Here is a 12,287-nt window from a genome sequence, read left to right on the forward strand (position 1 = left end):
TGAAGGGCAATGCAGAGAGGGCGGTTCGCTCACAGATCAAGCTGCCAGAGGAAGTGGTGGAAGCTGGTGCAATTACAACATGTAAAATACATTTGAATGGTTACATGGCTCGGAAAGGTTTAGAAGCACTTGGGCCAATTGCAGCCAAATAATATTAGTTCAGTTTGGGAAACCTGTTCAGCATGGATGAGTCAGATGACGGGTTTGTCTTCGTGCTGTGTGATGATGACACTATTTTCGTGCGTCCATCAGTTCTAGGGCAGCCTATGCAAATAAAGGTGCTGTTTTCCCCTTAATAGATTTTCTGAAGAGTCGCATCTCTTTCCCCGAACTAGCCCCGAGCACCATTTCATCGAGATCGACACCACAGAATGGATAGGAGCTTCGGTCCATTGAATGACTGATCCGAACTCCCACTTCTTGGCTTTTCTCCTCATTTTGCTTTCCTGATTTAAACACTCGCTCTTTCAACCTCGAGTCAATTTGTGTTCTGGCGATGGCTTTGAGGACTATTAATCTGTAAATTCCCAGTTAATGTTCTGGGGAGCTGGGTCCTAATCCTGCCACGGCAGGGAGTTGATTTTGATACTAATACAAATCTGCATTTGAGAGTTCCTCAGTAACTGAGGAAACGCCCATCAACAAATCTCCACCCTCCCAGTCTTGTCAAGTCTGGAACTCTCACAATATTGTGGAATATTTTCACTGTGCAACGTACAATGCTACGATTGAAGCACTGAGTTTTTTTTTTCATCTTGGAGAGAGACAATAGCCTGAAGATGTTTTACCTGAGCTTTGGGCATCTTTGAGCCTATGGCGCTATTCTGAGCGAGTTGATGACCCCATCAAGTTAGTTGACAGTCTGAAGATGCTGCCAAAGCGTTGCATTCTGTTTTACATTCAGAGAGCCAGCATTTTTGCCAGCCCGCCAGAGAAAGTCAGGTTCACCGTAGGCTCACTCCTTCCTTCTTCATGCCTACTGTCACGGATCTTTTGGGAATCCACATTATAATCGTTACTTGATGACACTGGAGAGGAGGTGGGATGTTGACCGGCCTAGAGTGATTCAGTGATGAGGACGGATTGGATAGACTGCGGTCCGTGCAAACTGAGATGTACAAAATATGGGTAGTGTAGACAGGAAGAAACCTTTCCCCTTGTCGGAGGGATCAATGAACAGGCGGCACAGATTAAGATTTGGGGCATAAGGTTCAGAGCAGGGAGGTAAGGAATAATGAGGGTTTTGACAATGTGGAACTCAGTGTCTGCAAGAGGCAGAAATCCTCATCATATTAGAGAACTAATTGTGATGCCAAAGCAGACTATGCCATGAGCCAAGGACTAGGGAATATGATTAGAATTGTTCAGTCGTTGTTTTAAGCTGCATCGTCTAAATGGCCAGAAGGGCCTTTTTCTGAGCTGGTAGAACACTGTGACCATAACGAGTGCAGTTGTGAAAGTGTGGTGGATTCGGAAAAGAGGGAAGTCAGCCAGCTTAAGTTGTAACGTGGAAGGGAAACGTTTTAGCTGGATGAAGCATGGGGGTGCTTTAGTATCAATATCTCATGTCAAGGAGTTCAAATCCGACACGATTTATTCGGAGATTTTTTTTAATCCTAGGAATTCAAGTGATCAAAGGACAGTTCTGTAGTCCTTTTGTTTGGGAGAGAGGATTGTTCAGCTGATAGAAGAAGAGGGTCGGAATAAATGCGTCCTTCTCTGGACGGCGAAATGTAACTTCTGGGGTGCCGCAGGGTTCATTTCTGGGATCTCAAATACTGAGAATTGAAATAAGTGATCTGCAATGACAGACAGAGTGTAACATAGCAATGTTCACGGATAATACTAAAATGGATGGGGAAGCAGGCAGTGATGAGGAGATAGACATAGATGGATAGTGATAGGCTCGGAGAATGATACAGGATGTGGCAGTTGGAGTTTAATATGGACAAATGCGAGGTTGTCCATGGGGCCACCAAGATGAAAGGGCAAATTCTTATTTAGATCAGAATCAAGTTCACGGTGCGTCAATGCATCGGGATGTGGGTGTCTTTGTGAATGAATCACAGAAAGTGTGAAGGCAAGTGCAGCATATTATAGGAAAGGCAAAGGAAACTCTGCCATTTATTGCAATAGACCGGGTTACGTAAATAAAGAAGTGTTGATACACTCATATAAGGTGTTCATCAAACCAGACCTAACGTGCTGTGTCAAGTTTTGTGTCCCTCGTGTGCAATTTTATTGGTTATTTTCCTTTCCCACAGTTAACATAGTAACGGTAGTGATCCTATCTCGCAAAAAGTGTGGCCTCTCCAAATGTGTCAACTATTACCTGATGGCCATGGCGGTGACAGATCTACTGGTCATTATCATCGACTTGATATTGAGACAAATACCAATCGTTTACTATGTCTATTTTATCTTCCTGTATTCGGTCCACGTGTGCAACATCCACGCCGTCTTGCTTTATGCAGTCACTGACTGCTCTGTCTGGTTCACCGTCGCTTTCACCTTCGATCGATTCTTGGCTATTTGTTGCCAGAAGCTCAAAAGCAAATATTGCAATGAGAAAACAGTACCTGTGTTTCTAGGAACAGTGATTGTACTGAGTTGTTTAAATAATACTTTCTGGTATTTTATGCTGACAAATCAGTATTGGCTAATAAACAGGCCATGGTTTTGTCGTGTCACAAATGATATTCAGAAATCTCAGTTCTGGGTCATACTCGAGTTTCTCCATTACATTCTCACTCCAGCTCTCCCGTTCGTCCTGATTCTGCTGCTCAATGTTTTCACCATCCGTCACATTCTGGTGAGCAGCAGAGCCCGCGGGAGACTCATTCGCCAGAGTGCCAGAGACCCAGAAATGGAGAGTCGAAGGAAATCAATAATTTTGCTGTTTTTTATCTCAGCAAATTTCATCATTTTGTGGTCAATGATAATGCTGCATTCGATTTGGAACCGAATGTCGCATTTAGGCTATCTGTCTGTTTGGATATACGATTTTGTCCAGGAATTAGGCTTCATGCTACAGCTCCTGAGTTGCTGCACGAACACCATAATTTATGCAGTGACTCAAACGAAGTTCAGAAATCAATTGAAGAGTGCATTGAAATATCCCTTTACTTCAATTATTCGATGTACTCAATAGTTCTGGGAAAAGAAACCGGGCAACGGAGATACCAGCAAATTTTTCAATTCATCTCACATTCCCTGTGGGGGTAGCAACATCTACCTAAATGATGCGAACTCTAACTGAGGGTTTGGAGTTAAGGTTTGAAAACATTTGCATGATAGCAGACCAACTGGAGAGCTTGTCGTTATTATAGAAGAGATGAAGGTGAAACCATTCTTGACAGTGACTGCCTTAAGCTTATTTTCGTGCTAACACAAGCGGGGTGGGAATTGTGAGTGGCTTACATTGTTAAGGGTGAGCAAGCTGTCTTGCTCAGGAAAAAGAATTCAGGGTGTGAGGAACGCTCATTGCCGATTCATATGGAAACATTTTCTGCTTAGTATCTAATCTACTTCGAGTATCTGCATCTCCAATTTTACCGACAGTCACTCCCCCATCCCGCTATCAATCTTCAGGTCATCAGAGGTAACATTCATGTTCCAGTTTTATTAAGACATCCTCATTGTGCAAGTTGATAGCCCAGTGATATTTTCACTAAACTCTAAATCCAGACCAAGGTAATGTTCTTTGGTACTAGTTTCCAGTTAAGAACATAAGACGATAAAATACATAAACAGAAATCAGGCCATTCCGATCATCAAGTCTGCTGTGCTGTTCAGGCATATTTGGAGTCATACAGTCATAGAAATGTTCTGCATGGAAACAGAACCTTCGATCCAACCCGTCCATTCCAACCAGATATCTCACATTAATTCAATCCCATATGCCAGCAGTTAACCCATATCCCTGTGAGCTCTTCCTATTCATGTACCAATCCAAATGTCTTTTAAATGTTGGAATTGTACCAGTCTCCACCACTTCTTTTGGCAACTCATTCCTGACACGCAATGCTCTTTGCTTGAAAAAGTTTCCCCTTACATCTCTTTTTAATCTTTATCTCCTCACCAAAAGCATATTCCCTCTAGTTCTGAACAGCCTAAATCCAGGGAAACGACATTGCCTATTTACCCCATCCACGCCCCTCATGATTTTATAAACTCTATAAGATTGATAAATTTCTCAAACACCTTCCTCCACCTTCTCCCCATAACCTTTGATCCGTTCAGCAATCAAAAACCTGTGTATCTCTGTCTTAAATAAACTCAATGATCTGGCGTCCACAAGCTTCAGGGCCAATAAGGTCGATAGATTCATCACCCTCTGACTTATGATGCTTCTCCTCATCTCCGTTCTGAAGGTTGTTCTTTTTACTCTAAGGCTGCGCCAAGGCAAAGGATCGAACTTGAAATTAAATCCTTTTAAAAGCCTGGAATTAAGACTGTAATGATGACCAAAACATCGTTGACGATACGAAAATCCCATTTTGTTCAATAAGGTCCATTCGGGATAGAGACTGCCATCTCTACCTGGTCTGGCATCCATGTGACTCCAGTCGGACAGCAATGTCTCTTAATTGCGCTCTGGTCTATTATAGATGAACAAGAAATAACGGCACAAGCCAGCGATGCCCTCATCCAGTGAATGATTAAAAACAAATTTCAGCCCGCTCAACCACTTGCAATAGCCCACTGGGAAAGACATGATAAATGATGAGCTGCCCTTGAACATTTACCATATATCATTACATCACAAGAATGGACCTTCGGCCATTGATATTGAGCTGATTGTAACGCCAAAATAAACTCTTCCTTTCTGCCATCTCATGGTCAATCCCTTCCACCCCTTGCTTGTTCATGTGATGATCAAAAAGCTTCTTAGACTCCCCTTTCGCATCTGCTTCCAGTTCGATGCATTGCAGTGCGTTCCATGAACCAGCACTCTGTGTAAAAAACGTGCCCCCATATGTCCGTTGAACCTTGAACGTTTCGTTTAAATTCATGACGCCTAATATTATACATTTAAATTCTTGGATAAGGATTCCGATTGTCAAACCTACATGTGAATGCCTTAACTTTAGAGATTTCTACAAAGTGTCCACTCACCCTCTGCTGTTCAAGGACAAGCCGCCCAAGTTGGTCCGGCCTCTCGTTTTACCATCTAATCCAGCCAGCATCCTTGTAAACCTCTTCTGTATGTTGTCCAAAGCCTCCACGTCTTACCTATAATGTGGCGACCAGAATTGAACGCAATATCTTTAAGTCTCATAAAGCTACGATATTTCTCCCTGGCTTTTGCACTCAATGCCCTGACCAATAAACGGAAGCATGTCACAGGTGTTTTTCTAATGTTCTTTCCACTGCGTGGCTAATTTGAGGGAGTTATGGACTTGACACTCAAGGCTATTACAAATTAGATTTTATACACCTGAACCAGACTGGGACTAATGTCCATGGGGGAGGGGTTGTGGTTTGCTACTGCTGTTGGGGAGAGTTTAAATTAATGTGGCAGAGGGCTGGGACCCAGAAGAGAAGACTAGTAGACAGTGAGGTGGAAACCAGAGACAGCAGGGATCAGGAACATGAGGTTAACATTACCAAGAGGAAGAGTGGGTAGAGAGCAGATGAACGCAAATGGACTGGTGGTCTGAAGTGTTCACGCTTTCTTGTAAGGAACATTGTGGTAAGGTAGACGAACTTAGGGCTTGGATTAGTGCTTCGAATTATGACATTATTGCGATCACAGCCTCTTGATTGAAGGAAGGGCATGATTGGCGATTAAATATTCCAGGATATGGATGCTTCAGACTGGTCAGGGAGGGAAGTAAAAGTGGGGAGGGAGGAATTGCATTGCTGCTCAGGGACGATATCACGGCTATACTAAAGGAGGACGCTATGGAGGGCTTAATCAGTGAGACATTATGGATAGATCTGAGAAATAAGAAGGGTGCAGGTACATTTTTGGGGGGTGCGGGGTTAATATATGTCTCCCAACAGTGAGCATGAGGTAGTAGAATAAATAGGTAAACATATCATGGGAAGATGTAGAGGCAACAGTGGGTGGTGATAGGATATTTTAATTATCCCAACAAAACTTAGGATACTCTTACTGTCAGAGGTAAAGATGGGACAGAATTTGTAAGGATCATCCAGAAAAGTTTTCTCGAGCAGTATGTCAATATTTCATCTGGGTACTGTTGGACCAAGTGTTTGGGAATGAGACAGGCCAGGTGGTAGAAGTTCAAGTGGGGAATTTCTTTGGGAATAGTGACCACAATTCTGTAGGCTTTAGAATACTTGTTAACAAAGATGAGAGCGGTCCTCAGGGAAGAGTACTAAACTGGGCCAAAGCCAATTATATCAAAATTCGGCTGGAACTGGAAAATGTGGATTGGGGGCAGCTATTTGAAGGGAAGTCCACTTTTGATATGTGGGAGGCTTTCAAAGATATGTTGTAGTTAGTGCAGAATAGGCATGTCCTTTGAAAACAAGGGATAGGAAAGGCAAGGTTCTTGAAGCTTGGATGACAGGAGAAATTGTGCGATGAACCAAGAGGAAAAGGGAAGCGTGCGGAAGGTCCCGGCAGCTATGAAAGGAACGGGCCTTGGAGGAATATCGGGACAGTAAGACGAATCGTAAACGAGGAATCAAGCGGGCTAGAAGGGGTCATGAAGTAACTTTAGCGAGCAGAATAAAGGAGAATCCCAAGACATTTCATTCATATGTAAGAGGCAAGAGGGTAACTAGCGAAAGAGTTGATTAACTAAAGAATAAGGAAGGAAGGATGCGTGTCGAATGTGAGAAAATGGGTGAGATTCTCAATGATTAATTTGCATCAGTGTTCACTGAGGACAGGGACACTGTGAATGTCGAGATTAGAGATCGAGTTTTGCTTACTCTAAATCATGATGACATAAGGAGGGAGGATGTGTTGGATAGGCTGAAGGATTTTAAGATGGACAAATCCCCAGGACCGGAAGGGATCTATCCCAAGTTTCTGAGAGAGGCGAGAGAGGAAATCGCTGGGGCTTTGACAGATATCTTTGTAACATCTTTAAACACAGGTGGAGTGCCAGAGAGCTGCTAATGTTGTCCCCCTGTTCAAGAAAGGCAGTAGGGATAGCCCAGGTAACGACCAGCCAGTGATCCTAACGTCAGTGGTCGGAAAGATGATGGAGAAGTTTCTGAGGGATGGGATCCATTTATATTTGGAAGAGAATGGACTTATCAGTGAGAGGTAACATGGTTTTGTGCAGGGGCGATCGTACCTTGCCAACTTAATAGAGTTCTGTGAGGAAATGACCAAGTTGATAGATGAAGGAGAGGTTGTAGATGTCGAATGCATAAACTTTGTAAGGCATTTGATACGTTTTCCCAGTGTAAACTATTGGGGAAAGTGAAGTTACATGGTGTGAATGGTGTTCTACCTCGGTGCATAAAGAACTGGTTGAGCAACAGGAGACAGAGAGTATTAGTTGAAGGGAGTTTCTCAAAAGAGTGAACGGTGGCCAGTGGTGTTCCACAGTGATCAGTGTTGAGGCCATTTTTTTTTATATACATAAATGATCTGGAAGAGGGCATTGTTGGTCTGATCAGTACGTTTACAGATGACACGAAGGTTGGTGGAGTAGTAGAAAGCATGGGGACTGTCAAAGAATCCAGGAAAATATAGATAGACTGGAGAGTTAGGCAGAGAAGGGGCAGATGGAGTTCAATCTGGGCAAGTGTAAGGTGATGCAGTTTGGAAGGTTTAATTCTAGAGCGAACTGTCCTGTAAATGGAAGAGCCTTTGAAAAATTTTTGGATGTAGGTTTGCTCGCTGAGCTGCAAATCTTCTGAAAACTCGCTAGCCTTGGGAAACGTTGGTGATCAGGGAGATCTGGGTTCATTGTACCCTGAAAGTGGCTATACAGATGGATAGAGTGGTCAAGAAGACGTATGGTTTACTGGTCTTCATCGTACGTGGCATGAAGTATAAGACCTGGCAGGTCTTGTTAAAATTGTACAAGACATTGTTTCGGCTGCATTTAGAATACTGTGTATAGTTCTGGTCGCCACATTACCAAAAGGATGTGGACGCTTTGGAGAGGGTGCAGAGAAGATTTAAGAGGATGTTGCCTGGCATGGAAGGTGCTATGAAGAGGGATTGAGTCGGTCAGGCTTGATTTCATTCGAACAAAAAGGAGATTGAGAGACGATGTGATTGAGGTCTACAAAATCATGGAGGGTATATACAGGATAAATCGAGATATGCTTTATCACAGGGCAAGGGATTCAATAACGAGAGGTCACCCGTTCAATGTGAGAGGAGAAAAGTTTAAGGGGAATGCACGCAGAAAGTACTTTTCACAGACAGTGGTAGGTGCCTGGGACGCGTTGCGAGGAGAGGTAGTAGAAGCAGGTACAGTAGATTCATTGAAGGTGCATCTGGATGGATGCTTGAGTCGATGGATTGCAGCGGGATACAGATCCTTAAGAATTGGGCGATAGGTTCAGACAGTGGATTTCAATCGGCACAGGCTTGGAGGGCCTCCTCCTGGGCTGTGAAGTTGATTTGCTCTTTCTTCTCTTGAAAGGTGGAGAAGTGGGGTATGGTAGAAAATGAGAGGAATAGGGAGCAAGTGAAAGGGGGAGGGAGATAGAGGAAGGGAAAGAGAGGAGAGAAGATGGAGAGAGACGTGTGGGAGAGAGGAGTGAGAAAAAAAACGTTGTAGCGAGAGCGGGAACATCTTATAGCAGCAAGAAAGACACACACTACACACACACACAAACACACCATCCTGAGATAGACTCACACATAGACATACACAAACACTATGCTGGTTCGGAGTGCAGTGGAATTGTACTAAATGTTCCCTCAGAATGAAACATGGGTCATGTTCAGAAACGTGTCTGTTTCCTCTACAATGTGAAAATTATTTGTCTTTGAACAGTATTCTGATAATTATGCATATTTAATAGAGTATTTTCATTGCAACTGTATCCAGGTACGTCTGAGTGAATCGCTCTTTAAGGAGACATTATTAAACTTCCCGTACTTTCACCAATTTGTAATTTTTCTTGTAATCTACTCTCTCAATTGCTCAGTGAGGAAAGAATTCAAAACTGAGGGAGTGAAACCAACATTGGGTTTTTTACCCTCTGCTTCTGTTCATTATTCGGGGCGACACCGACTGGATAAAACTGCTTGGTATTGTGGTCATCCACAACAAGCTTTCTTGGACTCTTCATGTGGACGCACTCTTTACAAAGGCCCAACAACGTCTCTTCTTTCACAGGCAGCTGAGGAAATTTGGCATGATGGTGAATACCCGTGCCAACTTTTATAGGTGCGCCATCGACACCATTATGTCCAGATGTATCACTACTTGGCATGGCAACTGTACCATTCAGTATCGGAGACGGTTACAGAGAGTGGTGAACTCGGCCCGGGCAGTCACAAAGGCCAACCTCCCACCAAGAGAATCCATCTACCAGGCCCGTTATCAAAGAAAGGCCGGCAGCATTCTCAAAGATCCACCCCACCCTGGCAATGCTTGTCTACAACCTCTACCATTGGGAGAACGTACAGAAGCCTGAACACACCCACCAGCCTGTTTCGAAACAGTTTCTACCCTGCTGCTGTTAGAATACTGAATGGACTCTCAAACTCTTATCATCCGCCTGTACCTGTGTTTTTGTTTTTGCTGCTGTTTACCTATTATTTACTTATCTTTGCTACTTAACTCTGTGATCTGCCTGTATTGCTCGCAAGATAAAGCTTTTCACTGTGCCTCGGTACGCATGACAATAAATTCAATTCAATTCAATTCAATAAAGACATTGTATGAAAGCATTGTGCAACTTCAGAGATTGACAGGCGATGATTCTTTATCAAAACAAAATGCTTCTCGTGTAGTATCGTGGGGAGGCCACCAGAGGGTGACACTGAATCGCTTTGAACAATGATGGAGACTCTGGGTCTTTGATTCGTTTTTTTTTAATTCATTGATTCGTTCATTCATTCAAACTTCCCTCCTCTACAAAGTGTGTCGTATTGTAGTCAGAGTTAGAAGCACAGACACAAAAACACAGGGACACATATGAGGAAATAGACATCAGCAAGACAATCAGCGATGTATCACTGTCAATACAAAGAGGGACAGGCAGAGAAAACGCTGGGTGGGTGTTTCACCCATTTCAACAGATTCACTCAAAAACAACAGAGACCCTCATTGCACAGGCACAGACATTTTCTCTATATCACTGTTCTTTTTTTTATTTCTCTCTGGCTCTCTATGAGTAGCAATTTTGCCCGCGAAATATTGCCCTCAAATTTTATCTCTCAAGAGTTTTCATGTCAGTTCTCACGCTTCCACAATTACCTTGACCTGGAATTTGGGCCTCTCCAAAATTTTGCACCACCTTCCCATCAAATTTGAACTCCAAAATTGTGTGTCTTCCCTATTTTGACAAAGACCACAAATATGTTTTTCCCTATACATTCAGTCCCCACGCATCCATCCCAGGCAGCAATTTGAAAGACCATGCCGATATTGCACCACACTCTGCACCAGACCCCAAAGCTGCACTTGCTCTGTTGGCAGTGATTAATTTTCCCAACAGTCAGAGTCTCAGCATTTTTGCTTGGTTTGGATATTCAGAGCGCACCTAAAAACGAAAGGCGAACCTGGTGAAATTAACAAACAAGAAAAATTGCATGACAAACATTCTAAGCAGCAAGCGATCGATAGAGCTATGCAATCCTGCAAGCAATGCATCAAAGAGCTGAAAATACTTGAATACACACAACAAACACAGAAGCAGTGCTTATTCACTGCAGTGTCAGAGAGCAGTGTAGGTTTCTCTTTCCCTCTGTTTCTCTCTCACACACACACACTTTCTCTCTCTCTCTCTCCCCCCACCTCTCTCTTTGTCCGTCATTGACCATGTCTCTCCTCCTCGTTTTAAATTGGAATTCATTTGATCATTTTCACCCAAAATATCAAACCAATGCAAACCGCTTTTGAAACTTCAATTACAACATCTGGAATTCAAGGAGATCAGCTTCAATGACTAAACTGCCACAAAAAGCAACGGTGCGTTGAGCCACAATATTACCCCTCCCCACCCACCCCCACCCCCCCCCCCCCCCCCCCCCCCGCCGTCCCATCTTGGAGGCTGAGGGGTGACCTTATAGAAGTTTATAAAATAATCAGGGGCATATATTGGGAAAGAAGACAAGATCTTTTCTCTGAAGTGGGGGAGTCTGGAACTAAAGGTTTAGGGTCAGGTGGAAGGATTTAAGAAGTATCTAAGGTGCAACTTTATCATGCAAAGGGTGGCTAAGTGTGGAATGACCTGCAAGAGGAAATGGTGGAGGCTGCTACAATTGCAACATTTAAAAAACATCTAGGTCGATATATGAATAGCACTCGTTTAGAGGGATATGGACCATATGCGAGCATTTGTGACTGGATTAATATTGGATACCTGGTCGACATGGATGTCTCAGGCCAAAGGGTCTGTTGCCGTGCTGTACAACTCTACAACTCTATTAATCTCTAAAAACAAAGAACAGTCGAACAAAGGATCAAGCCCGTTCGCCCTCCAGGACAGTAATGACAAATGGCGAGCATTTGCCATTCTAACATTTGGAGAAGATTCCATCACGCGGTTACTCTCTCCATAGAGGTAAAAACAATGACTGCAGATGCTGGAAACCAGATTCTGGATTAGTGGTGCTGGAAGAGCACAGCAGTTCAGGCAGCATCCAACGAGCAGCGAAATCGACGTTTCGGGCAAAGGCCCGAAGACACAATGAAACATGCAGAGGTTTTTTTCTGCCATTCTCGCGTTTGGTTGGGAGGTCCTTGACCCCTGCGAAAATCAGATTGGCCATCAAACCTTTATTTTTATCTGGTCATATGCCTTTATTCACTACCTCTTCATTTATCTGTCTAGATGTCTCGTAAACCCTTGTCTCCTCGTCATTGGTATTTATATCCTGGGAGATAGTCTTCAGCTATCCATGTATCCACGCCTCCCATCAATTTGTAAACTTTTCTCAGGCCGCACCTCAGCCTCCGACCTTCAGCTGGTAACAAGCCAAGTTCGCCCAATCTCTCCTCGTAGCCAATACCTTCCAAACCAGGCACCATCCTGGCAAACCGTGTCTTTAGCCTCTCCAAATCCTCCACGCCCATCCGGCTGTGTGGTGAGCAGAATTGTACACAGTATTCCAAGTGCGGGCGAACTAAATTTCGATAGCAAGCAACCTGACTTCAAAACGTTAT

Source organism: Chiloscyllium punctatum, chromosome 36 (genome assembly GCF_047496795.1).
Source record: "Chiloscyllium punctatum isolate Juve2018m chromosome 36, sChiPun1.3, whole genome shotgun sequence".
NCBI classification, from domain to species: domain Eukaryota; kingdom Metazoa; phylum Chordata; class Chondrichthyes; order Orectolobiformes; family Hemiscylliidae; genus Chiloscyllium; species Chiloscyllium punctatum.